Below are 15918 nucleotides of genomic sequence, written 5' to 3'. Positions count from 1 at the left end.
ATTATGTCTTAGACTAACAAATGAGCATTGAAGGCATTACGTATTTCAACTTAGAAAACTCGTATTATGTTCCTTTAATTATCTGTTATTGGTATAGTTGTTGCATCAGATAATACTTTTTCTTTTCAGGAGCGCTGTGATTCTTCGAGAGCGTAGCCCAGTCTACACTTTTGTAGACCTCAGCATTTTACAATCAGTCAAAAAAGTACCGCAAGGCCAAAAGAATGTTGTGGGAATGGAAGGATTACAACACATTTACTGACCCACAAAGGATTACAGCTTTTTCAACCCTAAGGCTGATCTGATAAGAAATTGAGTAATACAACAAGTTATTCTGTCAGATCTATTCACTGGGCAATGCTTCTTGCTAGTAAATGGTAAAACTAGAATATGCAACATTTGGTACTTAATCTACTATAAAATTACATCTTAAATTATGATTGGTATTAATGCCACTTTCCCAAAAGATGTAAGATATTACAGATAACCAGAAGGAACTCTGACGCTCTGAAAATCTGTGGCTGTTCCGGTGTACCCCTACCAGCACTTCAGCAGGAGTCCTCTGGTATGGCCAGAAACTAATCTGGGACCTGGTAATGCTGCTTAGAGTTCTCTCTATTGTCAGCTGGAGGCAGACAATCTGCCCACTACGAACATTGCTCTAGTTGTCAGGGGAAACTGGGATTCTGAACACAGAAGAAACACCTGGGAATTTTTCCAGATTAACTGGGAGAGGTTCACGGTAACATATAATTGATGTAGAAACTTGTCTTGGTAGTGTAAAATGGGATGTATCACACCGGCCGCCTGTTATGCCCTCTCCTCAATATTCAATAGCATTGCAGTCAATAGAATTGAATATCAGACGGAGTATACAACAGTCACCCGATGCAATGTAGCTCAGGATGAATCTCTACCCCACTGTCTCTATTGCATTGAATTAAGCAATATATTTAAGGCAAACATCTTATCAGAGAAAAATGTATAACTTAGAATATTATTTCTGAATAAATTAATCCACGCATTCATGCAACAAATCGAGGTTTATAATTATGCTTAGATCTTTCTAGTTATCAATAAACTCAGTTACAGAGCTATCAGCCTGTTATGAGGCAAATGTAACGGTACTTTTCATTGGAGTTTGTTTTACTCAGAGAAAGTCGAACTGTTAAAAACTCAGGGTCTTTGCAATGTATTGGTCAGTTTCTGTACAACTGAAGAGATTTTTATTTTTTGATTTGTAAAAGTTTTTCAATTTGCTATTAAAGATGAGTAAGAAGCATTTAATGAATGTGTTTCCTTTTTTATTCAACTACTTTTACTAAACTGTTCAAAATATTTCTAATGTTAAAACTAACAATTTACTTGCAAAAAATAATGCCCCTAATTTTCTTCAAGGGCTCTGTAAGTTTCCCACCATAACTTGAACAGGAAAACAATGGAGATTCAAGTGTTTTCTGTTTGATTTTTAGGGGATGGATCTGTCATCTGCCCTCTACTGGGCCAATGACAGCCAGGGAATGGAGCCAGAGATGTAATTCCTCAGGCCAGGAGTTCACAGAATCATAGAATCATAAAATGGTTGCAGCACATAAGGTGACCATTCGACCTGTTGAGTCCCTGCTGGCTGTCTGAAAGAACAATTTAACTAGTCCCACTCCCCCGCCCTTTTCCCATAGCCCTGCAGTTCTATTCCCTTCAGGTGCTTATCCAATTGCCTTTTGAAAGCTATCATTGAATCTACCAACACCCCCATCTCAGACAGTGCATTCCAAATCATAACTACTCACGGTGTAAAAACATTTTTCCTCCTGTCACTTTTGGTTCTTTTGCCAATCATCTTAATTCTGTGTTCTCTGGTTCTTGACCCTTCTGTCTATGGAACAGTTTCTCTCTATTTACTCTGTCTAGATTCATTATGATTTTGAACACCTCAATCAAATCTCCTCTTAGCCTTCGCTCTGTGGAGATCAATCCAGCTTCTCCAATCTATTCATGTAACTGAAGTCCTTCATCCCTGAAAACATTCTCGTAAGCGTTCTCTGCACTTTCTCTAAAGCCTCCTTGGGAACGGGAGCATAGTGGTAATGTTATTGGACTAGGGATCCAGAGGCCCGGACTAATGATCTGGAGACATGAGTTCAAATCCCACCACTGCAACTGGGGGAATTTAAATGCAATTAATTAATCTGGAATTAAAAAGTTGGTGTCAGTCATGGTGACCATGAGACTACCGATTTTCATAAAAGCCCATCTGATTCACTAATGTCCTTTAGGGAAGGAAATCTGCTGTCTTTACCCAGTCTGGCCTATATGTGACTCCAGACCTGCAGCAATGTGGTTGAATCTTAACTGCTCTCTGAAATGGGCTAGCAAGTCACTCAGTTATATCAAAAGCGCTGCAGAGAAGCCAAAAAAGAATAAAACCAGATGGACCACCCCATCGACCTTGGGCACCGGAAATGACTAAGACACAACCTGTCCAGTCGATCCTGCAAAGTCCTCCTCACTCACATCAGGGAACTTTTGCCAAAATTGGGAGGGCTGCCCCACAAACTGGTCTAGCAACAGCCTGAAATAGTTATACTCACAGAATCATACCTTACAGCCAATGTCTCAGACTCCTCCATCACTATCATTATCCAACCAGCAGGCCAGACCCACCAGAGGTGGCAGCACAGTGATATATGGTCAGGAAGTCCTCAACATTGACTCCAGACCACCATGAAGTTTCATGGCATCAGGTCAAACATGGACAAGGAAACCTCCTGTTGATTACCACCTACCGTCCTTCCTCACCTGATGAATCATTACTCCTCCATATTGAACACCACAGAAACAGTGAGGGTAGCAAGGGCACAGAATGTATTCGGGGTTGGGGACTTCAATGCCCATCACCAAGAGGAGCCTGGTAGCACCAAAGCTAGCCAAATCCTGAAGCACGTATCTGCCAGACTGAGTCTGCAGCAGGTGGTGAGCGAACCAACAAGAGGGAAAAGACCTCACTCTCACCAATCTACATGTCACAAATGCATCTATCCATGATAGTATTGGTAGGAGTGACCATCACACGATCCTTGTGGAAACTAAGTCCCACCTTCACTCTGAGCATTCCCTCCATTGTGATGTGTGGCACTACCACCATGCTAAATTAAATAGATTCAGAGCAGATGTAGCAGCTCAAAACTGAGCCTCCATGAGGCTCTGTGGGCCATTAGCTGTAGCAGAATTGTATTCAACCACAATCTGTAATCTCATGGTCTAGCATATCCCTCACTCTACAGGAGGTTCAATGAGGAATGCAGGAGAGCATGCCAGGAGCATTGCCAGGCATACCTAAACATGAGGCGCCAACCTGGAGAAGCTACAACACAGGACTACACGTATGCTAAACAGTGGAGCAGCAAATGATAGGCAGAAAAAAGCGATCCCACAACCAACGAATCAGATCAAAGCTCTATAGCCCTGCCACATCCAGTTGTGAATGGTGGACGATAATTAAACCACTAAATGGAGGAGGAGGTTCCATAAACATCACCATCCTCAATGATGGGAAAGTCCTGCAGGTCAGTGCAAAAGACCAGGCTGAAACATTTGCAACCATCTTCAGAAATGCCAAGTGGATAATTCTTCTTGGCCTCCTCCTGCACAAAAAAGCAGGACCAATCCAATCCAGTAAATTACTGCCCCATCAGTCTATTCTCAATCATCAACAAAGTGATGGAAGCTATCAATTGGCACTTACTCAGCAATAACCTGCTCACTAATGCTCAGTTTGGGTTCAGCCAAGGGCAGACCTCATGGCCTCATTACAGCCTTGGTCCAAATATGGACAAAGAGCTGAATCCAGAGGTGAGGTAAGAGTGATTGTCCTTGACATCAAGGCAGCATCTGCCCAAGTGTGGCATCAAGAAGCCCTAGAAAAATTGAAGTCAATGGGAATCAGGGGAAAACTCCACTGATTGGAGTCATACCTAGCACAAAGGAAGATGGTTGTGGCTGTTGGAGGCCATTCATCTCAGTCCCAGTACATCACTGCAGGAGTTCCTCAGGGTAGTGTCTACGCTTAATCACCTTCAGCTGCTTCATCAATGACCTTCGCTCCATCATAAGGTTAGAAGTGGGGATGTTTTCTGATGATTGCAGTGTTCAGAACCATTCGCAACTCCTTGGATACTGAAGCAGTCCATGCTCACATGCAGCAAGACTTGAACACCATTCAGGTTTGGGCTACTAAAACATGGCAAGTAATGTTCAGATGACACAGGTGCCAAGCAATGACATTTCCACTTGATATTCAACAGCATTGTCACCATCAACATCCTGGGAGATTACCATTGACCAGAAACTTAGTTAGACCAGCCATATAAATACTGTAGCTACAACAGAAGGTCAGAGGCTGGGAATTCTGTAGGAAATCATCTTCTGACTCCCCAAAGCCTATCCAACATCTACAAGGTACAAATCAGGAGTCTGATGGCATACTCTCCACTTGCCTGGATGAGTGCAACTCCAACAACACTCAAGAAGCTTGACACAATCCAGGAAAGCAGCCCACTTGGTTGGCACCTCATTCACCATTCGCTCCCTCTACCATCAACACACAGTGACAGCAATATGTACCATCTACAAGATGCATTGCAGCAGCTCGCCAAGGTTCCCTTGACAGTGCCTTCCAAACCTACGACCTCTACCACCTAGAAGGACAAGGGCAGCAGATGCATGGGAACACCACCACCTGCAAGTTCCACTCCAAGTCAAACATCATCCTGTCTTGGTGCTATATCGCCGTTCCTTCACTGTTGCTGGGTCAAAACCCTGGAACTCCCTTCCTAACAGCACTGTGGGTATAGCTACACCACATGGACGGCAGCTGTTCAAGAAGGCAGCTCACCACCACCTTCTCAAGGACAATTAGGGATGGGCAACATATGCTGGCTTTGCCAGTGAAACTCATATCCCATGAATGAATAAAAGAAAATCCCATCTAAATGTGCTGCCCAGAATTGGACACAATACTCCATTTGAGGTGTAACCAGTGTTTTGGAACGATTCATCATAACTTCCTTGCTTTTGTACTCGATGCCTTAATTTACGAAGCGCAGGATCCTGTATGTCTTTTCACCACTTTATCAACCTGATGTGCCACCTTCAGCGATTTGTGCACATATACCCCCAGGTCTCTCTGTTCCCGCATCCCCTTTAAAATCATACTGCTTAGTTTATATTGCCTCTCTTCATTCTTCCTATCAAAATGTATCACTTCACACTTCTCTGTATTAAGTTTCATGTGCCACTTGTCTGCTCATTCCACCAGCCTGTCTATTTCAACTTGCGGTCTATCACTACCCTCCTCACAATTCACAATACTTCTAAGTTTTGTGTCATTTGCAAATTATGTGCCTTGTACACCAAAGTTTAAGTCATTAATATATATCAAGACAAGTAGTGGTCATCAGAATCACAGAATTGTTACAGCAAAAAAGGAAGCCTTTTGGCCCATCATACGAACATACAAATTAGGAGCAGAAGTAGGCCATTCGGCCCCTTGAGCCTGCTCCAACATTCAATAACGTCATGGCTGATCTGCTTGTGTCTCGAATTCCACACTCCCATCTACCCCTTGATTCCCTTACCTAACAAGAATCTATCTACCTTCACCTTAAAAATATCCAATGACCCTGCCGCCACCATCTTCTGAGGCAGAGAGTTCCAAAATCGCACAAACCTCTGAGAGAAAAAAAATTCTCCTCGTCTCTGTCCTAAAAGGGCAACCCCTAATTTTCAAACAGTGCCCCCTTGTTCTGGACTCACCCACAAGAGGAAACATCCTTTCGCAGGCACCTTGTCAAGACCGTTCAGGATATTATACACTTCAGTCAAGTCTCCCCTCACTCTTCTAAACGCCTGTGAAAACAAGCCCAGTCTGTCCAATCTTTCCTCATAAGACAACCCGCTCATTCCAGGTATCAATCTAGCAAACCTCTTCTGTACTTGCTGTACCTGCATACTAACTTTTTGAGACTCATGCAGTAGAACACATAGATTCCTCTGCACCTTGGAATTCTGCAGATGTTCTGTATTTAAATAATACTCTGCTTTTTTATTCTTCCTGCCAAAGTGAATAACTTCACATTTTCCCATGTTATACTCCATCTGCCAGATTTTTGCCCACTCACGCAACTCATTTTCTATGTTTCTATGTTATATATATCGGTCTGTGAACAACTTATGTCCTCTTCACAACATACTTTCCTATCTATCTTCGTGTTATCTGCAAATTTTGCTACCCATGCCATTGCTCCCCTCATCTAAGTCATTGATATAAATTGTAAAAAGTTGAGGCCTCAGCACAGACCCCGGCGGGACTCCACTCATCACATCCTGCCAATCAGAAAAGGATCTATTTATGCATACACTCTGTTTTCTGCCAGACAGCCAATCTTCTATCCATGCTAATATGGATATATTACCCTGCACCATGAGCTCCGACTTTGCGCAATAATCTTTTATGTGGCACCGAGTCGAATGCCTTCTGGAAATCCAAGTACAGTACGTCAACAGGCTCCCCTTTATCCACAGCACATGTTACTCCTTCACAGAACTCCAATAAATTGGTTAAACATGATTTCCCTTTCAAAAAACCATGCTGACTATTTCCGATTGCCTTGAGTTTTTCTAAGTGCCCAGCTATAACCTCCTGAATGATCAATTCTAACACCTTCCCTACGAGAGACATCAAGCTAACTGGCCGATAGTTACTTGTTTTCAGCCTCCCCTCCTTCTTGAATAGAGGGGTTATATTTGCTACTTTTCAGTCTGATGGAACCTTTCCAGAATCTAGCGAATTTTGAAAAATTAACACCAATGCATCTACTATCTCATTAGCTACCTCTTTTAAGACCCTAGGATGAAGCCAATCAGGACCCGGGGACTTTTCAGCCCGCAGCTCCATCAGTTTTCTCAGTACCGCATCCCTGATGATTGTAATTTCACCAAGTTCCTCTCTTCCTTCCACCTCCTGATTTACAGCTATTACTGGAATGATTTTGTATTCTCCATAGTGAAGACAGAAGCTAAATATTTGTTACTTTCTTCCGCCATTTCCTTATTATCTACTATTAACTCCCCATTCTCACTCTCTAGAGGATCAACACTCACTTTACTTACTCTTTTCCTTTTTAAATACCTGTAGAAACTCTTGCTATCTGTTTTTACATTTCTAGCTAGCTTCCTCTCATACTCTAAATTCTTTCTCCTGACTTACCTTTCCGTCATTCTCTGCCGTTCTTTATATTCTAACCAATCATCTGAACTGCCACTCATCTTTGCACAATTATATGCTTTTTCCTTAATATTGATGCTTTGCTTAACTTCTTTAGTTAACCACGGATGATGGGTCTTCCCCTTAGAATTTTTCTTTATAGTAGGAATACACTTATTTATCGTGTCTGCACCAGCTTCACGAATGAACAATTCACTTAGTGCCATTCCTTCGCCTTCTCTGCATAACCCTGCACATTCTTCCTTTTCCGATAACTATCTAATTGCCTTTTGAATGCCTCAATTGAACATGCCTCCACCCCATTCTCAGACAGTGCATTCTGGATCCTAACCACTCGCTGTGTGATAAAGTTTTTCCTCATGTCGCCATTGCTTCTTTTGCCAATTACCTTAAATCTGTGCCCTCTCGCTCTCGATCCTTTCATAAATAGGAAATGTTTTTCCCTATTTACTTTGATAAGGCTCCTCATGATTTTGAATACCTCTATCAAATCTGCTGTCAGCCTTCTCTTCTCCAAGGCGGCACAGTGGCACAGTGGTTAGCACCGCAGCCTCACAGCTCCAGGGACCCGGGTTCGATTCCGGGTACTGCCTGTGTGGAGTTTGCAAGTTCTCCCTGTGTCTGCGTGGGTTTTCTCCGGGTGCTCCGGTTTCCTCCCACAAGCCAAAAGACTTGCAGGTTGATAGGTAAATTGGCCATTATAAATTGTCATTAGTATAGCTAGGTGGTAGGGAAATATAGGAATAGGTGGGTATGTTTGTTGGGAATATGGGATTAGTGTAGGATTATTATAAAATGGGTGGTTGATGTTCGGCACAGACTCGGTGGGCCGAAGGGCCTGTTTCAGTGCTGTATCTCTAATCTAATCAAACCTCTCCAATCTATCTTCAATAATGAAGTTCCTCATCCCTGGAACCATTCTCGTGAATCTTTTCGCACTCTCTCCAATGCCTTTGCATCTTTCCTAAAATGTGGCACCCAAAACTGGAAGCAATATTCCAGCTGAGGCCAAAACAGTGTTTTATACAAGTTTAACATAACCTTGCTCTTGTACTCTATGCCTTTATTAATAAAGCCTAGGATACTGTATGCTTATTAACCGCTCTAACAACCTGTCCTGCCACATTCAATGACTTATGCACAGATACACGCAGGTTCCTAGAGTCATATATTTATACAGCACAGAAACAGCTCCTTCAGCCCATTGTGTCTGTGCCGGCCATCAAGCACCTAACTATTCAAATCCCATTTTCCAGCACTTGTCCCATAGTCTTGTATGTTATGGCATTTCAAGTGCTCATCTAAATACTTATTAAATGTTGTGAGGGTTCCTGCCTCTACCACCTCTTCAGGCAGTGTGCTCCAGATTCCAACCACCCTCTGAGTGAAAAAATATTTCCTCAAATCCCCTCTAAACCTCCTACCCCTTACCTTAAATTTATGCCCCATGGTTATTGACCCCTTTGCTAAGGGAAAAAGTTTCTTTCTATCTAATCTATCAATGCCCCTCATAATTTTATATACCTCAATCATGTCTCCCCTCAGCCTTCTCTGCTCTAAGAAAAACAACCCTTGCCTTTTCAGTCTCTCTTTATAGCTGAAATGCTCCAGCCCAGGCAACATCCTGGTGAATCTCCTCTGCACCCTCTCCAGTGCAATCACATCCTTCCTATAGTGTGGTGCCCAGAACTGTACACAGTACTCCAGCTGTGGCCTAACTAGCGTGTTATACAGCTCCATCATAACCTCCCTGCTCTTATATTCTATGCCTCGGCTAATAAAGGCAAATATCCCATATGCCTTTCTAACCACCTTATCTACCAGTGCTGCTGCCTTCAGTAATCTATGGACAAGTACACCAAGGTCCCTCTTACCCTCTGTACTTCCTAGGGTCCTACCATCCATTGTATATTCCCTTGCCTTGTTAGTCCTCCCAAAATGCATCACCTCACACTTCCCAGGATTAAATTCCATTTGCCACTGCTCTGCCCATCTTACCAGCCCATCTATATCGTTCTGTAATCTAAGGCTTTCCTCTTCACTATTTATGACACCATCAATTTTCATATCATCTGTGAACTTACTGATCATACCTCTTATATTCACATCTAAATCATTAATGTAAACTACAAACAGCAAGGATCCCTGCGGTACACCACTGGTAACAGGTTTCCACCCACAAAAACAACCCTCGACCATCATCCTCTGCCACGAAGCCAATTTTGGATCCAATTTGCCCAATTACCCTGGATCCCATGGGCTCTTACCTTCTTAACCAATCTCCCATGCAGACCTTATCAAAATCCTTACTGAAGTCCATGTAGACTACATCAACTGCTTTACCCTCATCTACACATCTAGTCACCACCTCGAAAAATTCAGTCAAGTTAGTTAGACACGATCGCCCCCTGACAAAGCCATGCTGACTATCTCTGATTAATCCCTGCCTCTCCAAGTGGAGATTAATCCTGTCCCTCAGAATTTTTTCCAATAGTTTCCCTACCACTGATGTTAGACTCACCGGCCTGTAATTACCTGGTTTATCCCTGCTACCCTTCTTGAATAATGGTACCCTCTGCTCCTGCATCCCCTTTAGAGTTGCATTCTTTATTTTATGTTGTGTCTCTGTGTTTTTCCTACCAAAATGAATCACTTCACATTTCTCTGAATTGAACTTCACCTGTCACTTGTTTGGCCATTCCACCAACTTGTCTATGTCCTTTTGAAGATCTACACTATCCTCCTCATAGTTCACAATGCTTCCAAGTTTCATATCATCTGTAAATTTTGAAATTGTACCCTGTACACCAAGGTCTAAGTCATTAATATATATTAGGAATAGCAAGGGTCTCAACACTGACCCCTGGGGAAATTCACTGCAAACCTTCCTCCAGCTCAAGACAGATCCATTAACCACTACTCAGCCAATTTTGTATCCATGTTGCTACTGTCCCTTTTATTCATGAGTGTGATGGAAACCACACTTGCCAAATGGAAACATATTAATTTCGGCATATGGAACACTATTTGAACTTGTACTGGACATTGAACATAACTTGTTTAAGAAGACTATGGACTAGTGACTGAAAACATGGCTGCACATTTGCTTTCTGAGGGACAGTTGTCTAAAGAGACAATGTAAGTGCTCCCTGATCCAATTAGCTAGATGGGTTTTATCAACAGTGATGATCAAAAGACATTGAGAGTCATTGTCTGTGTAAGAGTCAGCACTCCAACCCGCCCCCCACCCCCGCCACCATTGAATGTGTCTAGTAAGCTTTGAATAATTAATAACCCTCGCAGGTGATGCTGTGTCAAACAAAGAGCTAGTCACATGACTAACCTGCTGGCCAACCTGGGAATAGAATGAATTGTGCATCACAATAAAGTTTTGAGACAGACTGCAATTTTGAAGAACAAAGAGATGCAAGGTTTTTCTCTCTCTCTGTGTGTCTCTCTCTCTCATGCAAAGTTCCAGGGACCCACGGATGTATCTTGCGCCCAAAGACAGAAGACCCCCACAGCCTTCTGGTACCAGTGAAACAAGTTTGAAAGTGTGCACTGGGCCCCAACGAGAACTGCAAGTCTTAACTCCAATCAAAGACTTCACAACAAAACTAAAAAACAGTAACTTAATTTCATATACTACTTCAAACCTTCCCCCTTTAATTCTTTCTCCTCCTCTGTATCTATTTGCGTCTGTGTTTATCGCGTATACATGCTTGCGTGTTTGCATCACGTATTTTTAATGGTTTTAACTGAGGTAGCGATGCCAATATCATCACCCTCTATAAAAACAAAGGTGACCGCGGTGACTGTAACAACTACCGTGGAATCTCCCTGCTCAGCATAGTGGTGAAAGTCTTTGCTCGAGTCACTCTAAACAGGCTCCAGAAGCTGGCCGAGCACGTCTACCCTGAGGCACAGTGTGGCATTTGTGCAGAGAGATCGACCGTTGACATGCTGTTCTCCCTTTGTCAGATACAGGAGAAATGCCGTGAACAACAGATGCCCCTCTACATTGCTTTCATTGATCTCACCAAAGCCTTTGACCTCGTCAGCAAACGTGGTCTCTTCAGACTACGAGAAAAGATTGGATGCCCACCAAAGCTACTAAGTATCATCACCTCATTCCATGACAATATGAAAGGCACAATTCAACATGGTGGCTCCTCATCAGAGCCCTTTCCTATCCTGAGTGGCGTGAAACAGGGCTGTGTTCTCGCACCCACACTTTTTGGGATTTTCTTCTCCCTGCTACTTTCACATACGTTCAAGTCCTCTGAAGAAGGAATTTTCCTCCACACAAGATTAGGGGGCAGGTTGTTCAACCTTGCCCGTCTAAGATCAAAGTCCAAAGTACGGAAAGTCCTCATCAGGGAACTCCTCTCTGCTGACGATGCTGCTTTAACATCTCACACTGAAGAGTACCTGCAGAGTCTCATCGACAGGTTTGCGGCTGCCTGCAATGAATTTGGCCTAACCATCAGCCTCAAGAAAACGAACATCATGGGACAGGACGTCAGAAATGCTCCATCCATCAATATTGGCGACCACGCTCTGGAAGTGGTTCAAGAGTTCACCTACCTAGGCTCAACTATCATCAGTAACCTGTCTCTAGATGCAGAAATCAACAAGCACATGGGAAAGGCTTCCACTGCTATGTCCAGACTGGCCAAGAGAGTGTGGGAAAATGGCGCACTGACACGGAACACAAAAGTCCAAGTGTATCAGGCCTGTGTCCTCAGTAACTTGCTCTATGGCAGCGAGGCCTGGACAACGTATGTCAGCCAAGAGCGACGTCTCAATTCATTCCATCTTCGCTGCCTCTGGAGAATACTTGGCATCAGGTGGCAGGACCGTATCTCCAACACAGAAGTCCTCGAGGCGGCCAACATCCCCAGCTTATACACACTACTGAGTCAGCGGCGCTTGAGATGGCTTGGCCATGTGAGCTGCATGGAAGATGGCAGGATCCCCAAAGACACATTGTACAGCAAGCTCGCCACTTGTATCAGACCCACCGGCTGTCCATGTCTCCGCTTTAAAGACGTCTGCAAACGCGACATGAAATCCTGTGACATTGATCACAAATCGTGGGAGTCAGTTGCCAGCATTCGCCAGAGCTGGCGGGCAGCCATAAAGACGGATCTAAAGTGTGGCGAGTCGAAGAGACTTAGCAGTTGGCAGGAAAAAAGACAGAGGCGCAAGGGGAGAGCCAACTGTGTAACAGCCCCAACAAACAAATTTCTCTGCAGCACCTGTGGAAGTGCCTGTCACTCTAGAATTGGCCTTTATAGCCACTCCAGGAGCTGCTTCACAAACCACTGACCACCTCCAGGCGCTTATCCATTGTCTCTCGAGATAAGGAGGCCAAAGAAGAAGAAGAACTGAGGTAGCGTGTTAAGTTTAATAAACGTATACCTTTCTTGTTTAAACCTGAGAAAGCCTGTCTGATTGATTCATTTATAATTACAATTAGAGAGCAGTGAGCAAGGACTCACTGAGGGGAAGCTAAAAACACTGTGTTTTAAAGGTTAAATCCTGCTACGGCCAGGAAAGGGCCGAGAGGGGAGCCTGGGACCCCTTCCTCACCCAGTCGTAACAATGAGCTATAATTTTGCTCACAAGTCTGATGTGCGGCACTATATCAAATCCCTTTTGGAAGTCCATAAGTCCATGTACACCACATCAACAGCATTGCCCTCATCAACCCTCTCTATTAGCTCTTCAAAAAACTCCAACAAATTAGTCACACATGATTTTCCCTGACAATTCCATGCTGGATTTCCTTAATTACCCTGCATTTCTCCAAGTGACTATTAATTTTATCCCAAATTATTGTTTCTAGAAGTTTCCCCACCACCGAAGTTAAACTGACTGGCCTGTCACTGCTGGGCTTATCCTTACAACCTTTTTTAAACAAGGGTGTAACATTTGCAATTCCCCAGTCCTCTGACACCACCCCTGAGTCTAAGGAAGACTGGAAAATTATGACCAGTGCCTCCGCAATTTCCACTCTCACTTCCCTCAGTATCCTTGGATGCATCTCATCCAGTCCTGGTGCCTTATCAACGTTGAGCACAGACAGTCTATCCAATACCTCCTCCTTATCAATTTTAAATCCTTCTAGTGTATTAATTACCTCCTCTTTCACCATGACCTGGGTAGCATCTTCTTTCTTGGCAAAGAAAGATGCAAAGTATTCATTTATTACCTTAGCTATGCCTTCTACCTCTATGTATAAATCCCCTTTTTGGTTCCTAATTGGTCCCACTCCTCTTTTTACCACCCTTTTACTATTCATATGCCTATAGAAGACTTTGGGATTCCCTTTTATGTTAGCTGCCAGTCTCTTTTCATATTGTCCCTTTGCTTCCCTTATTTGCTTTTTTACTTCCCCTCTGCACCTTCTATATTCAGCCTGGTTCTTCGGACATCTGACATAAGCACATTTCTTCTTCTTTATCTTAATCGCTATCTCTTTCATCATCCAGTGAGCTCTGGCTTTATTTGTCCTAGTACCAATCCCTGTGGAACCCCACTGCATAACTTCCTCCAGTCTGAAAAACAACTGTTCACCACTATTCTTTGTTTGCTGTCACGCAGCTAACTTTGCATCCATGCTGCTGCTGTCTCTTTTATTCCATGGGCTTCAACTTTACTGGCAAGCCTGTTCTGTGACACTTTATCAAATGCCTTTTGGAAGTCCATATACACCAAATCAACTGCATTGCCCTCATCATCCCTCTCTGTTACCTGATCAAAAAATTCAATCAAGTTGGTTAAACATGATTTGCCTTTAACAAATCTGTGGTGGTCATCCCTAATTAATCCATACTTGCCCAAGTGACTGTTAATTTTGTCTTGGACTATCACTTCTAAAAGCTTTTCCACCACTGTGGTTAAATAGACCTGTAGCTGTTGGGTTTATCCTTGCATTCTTTTTTGAACAAGGGTATGACATTTGCAATTCTCTTGTCCTCTGGCATCACCGGCGTGTATAAGGAGGATTGGAAAATTATGGCCAGTATCTCCACAATTTCCACTCACATTTCCCTCAGTATCCTTCGATGCAGTCTGATCCAGTCCTGGTAACTTATCAACTTTAAGTAGAGGCAGCTTTTCTAATATCTCCTCTTTATTAATTTTTAGCTCATCCAGCATCTCAACTTCCTCCTCTTTCACTGTGACTTTGGCATCATCTTCTTCCTTGGTAAAGACTGATGCAAAGTATTCAATTAATACCTTAGCCATGCCCTCTACCTCCATGTGTAGATCCTCTTTTTGATCCCTAATCATCCCCGCCCCTCCTTTTACTACCGTTTTACTACTTATATTCCTTTCGAAGACTTTTGGATTCCCTTTCATGTTAGCTGAGAGTCTTTTCTCGTACTATCTCTTTGCCTCTCTTATTTTCTTTTTCACATCCCCCCTGAACTTTCCATATTAAGCTTGGTTCTCTCTTGTATTATCAACCTGATATCTGTTCCCTCATTTAGGGCTCCAGTGGAATCCAGTATAGCAGTTGTGGCTAGTATGCCAAAAGACTGGACATACACCAAGCTCCTCAGGGACATATGATGGGCCCAGGCCAGGCAGGTGGCATGCCCTCCCAATAAGTTTAAATTGATCCCCATGCTTAAGCAGCCAATAGGACCACTGCCAGGATTGGTTTTGATGGTGGGGGCGGGTATGGGGGACAGGGGGCATACTGGCATTCTGATAGATGGGCATTAGAGTTTCTAGCAGGCATGAGCAGATGGGCACTGAAGGTGTGCCCAAAGTGGTGTATATGCTTGTATAATCCATATTAATGATATGGTCAGCCACTGGCTCTACTGTCTGGTGGGGCCAGCACTGCAGGATACAGTTGGGCACATAGGAACATAGGAGCAGGAGCAGGAGTAGGCCATTCAGCCCATCGAGTCTGCTCTGCCAATCAATACGACCATGGCTGATCACCCATTTCAATGCCTTTTTCTCACACTATCCTCATATCCCTTTATGTCATTGGTATTTAGAAATCTGTCAATCTATGCTTTAAACGTGCTGAATGACTGAGCTTCCACAGCCCTCTGGAATAGAGAATTCCAAAGATTCACAACCCTCTGGATAAAGAAATTTCTCCTCATCTCTGTCCTAAGTGGCTTCCCCCTTATTTTGAAATTATGTCCCCTGGTTCTAGACTCCCCAACCAGGGGAAACATCTTACCTGCATCTACCTTGTCTATCCCTTTAAGTATTTTGTAGGTTTCAATTAGATCACCTCTCATTCTTCAAAACTCTAGAGAATACAGGCCCAGTTTCCCCAATCTCTCTGCATAGGACAGTCCCGCCATCCCGGGAACAAATCTGGTGAACCTTCGTTGCACTCCCTCCATGCCATAATATCCTTCCTAAGGTAAGGGGAACAAAACTGCACATAGTACTCCAGGTGCAGTCTAACCAAGGTTCAAGACAATTGAAGTAAGACTTCACCACTCCTGTACGCAAATCCTCTTGCGATAAAGGCTAATATGTCATTAGTCTTTTTAATTGCTTGCACAATCCCTCCATAACCACTGGGACCATGACTGAGGAATTTCGGGGCCAATAGATTGTTAAAGGTTGAGCAGATTGTTGCTGCATAC

General features: G+C 43.4%; 1 protein-coding gene across 1 annotated transcript in view; it reads left to right on the top strand.

Moving 5' to 3' along the window:
- Positions 1 to 1282, top strand: part of cyp24a1 (cytochrome P450, family 24, subfamily A, polypeptide 1) — a 43093-nt gene extending 41811 nt beyond the window's left edge. The window contains exon 12 of the mRNA XM_068048159.1: positions 130 to 1282. The gene's annotated coding sequence lies outside the window, so the exon portion shown is untranslated. The remainder of the gene's footprint in view (positions 1 to 129) is intronic.
- The last annotated feature ends 14636 nt before the right edge of the window (positions 1283 to 15918 follow it).

The sequence above is a fragment of the Heterodontus francisci genome, chromosome 16 (assembly GCF_036365525.1).
Source record: "Heterodontus francisci isolate sHetFra1 chromosome 16, sHetFra1.hap1, whole genome shotgun sequence".
In the NCBI taxonomy this organism is placed as follows: domain Eukaryota; kingdom Metazoa; phylum Chordata; class Chondrichthyes; order Heterodontiformes; family Heterodontidae; genus Heterodontus; species Heterodontus francisci.
Note: the sequence above shows the minus strand (reverse complement) of the source record. Positions and strands in the feature narration are given on the sequence as shown.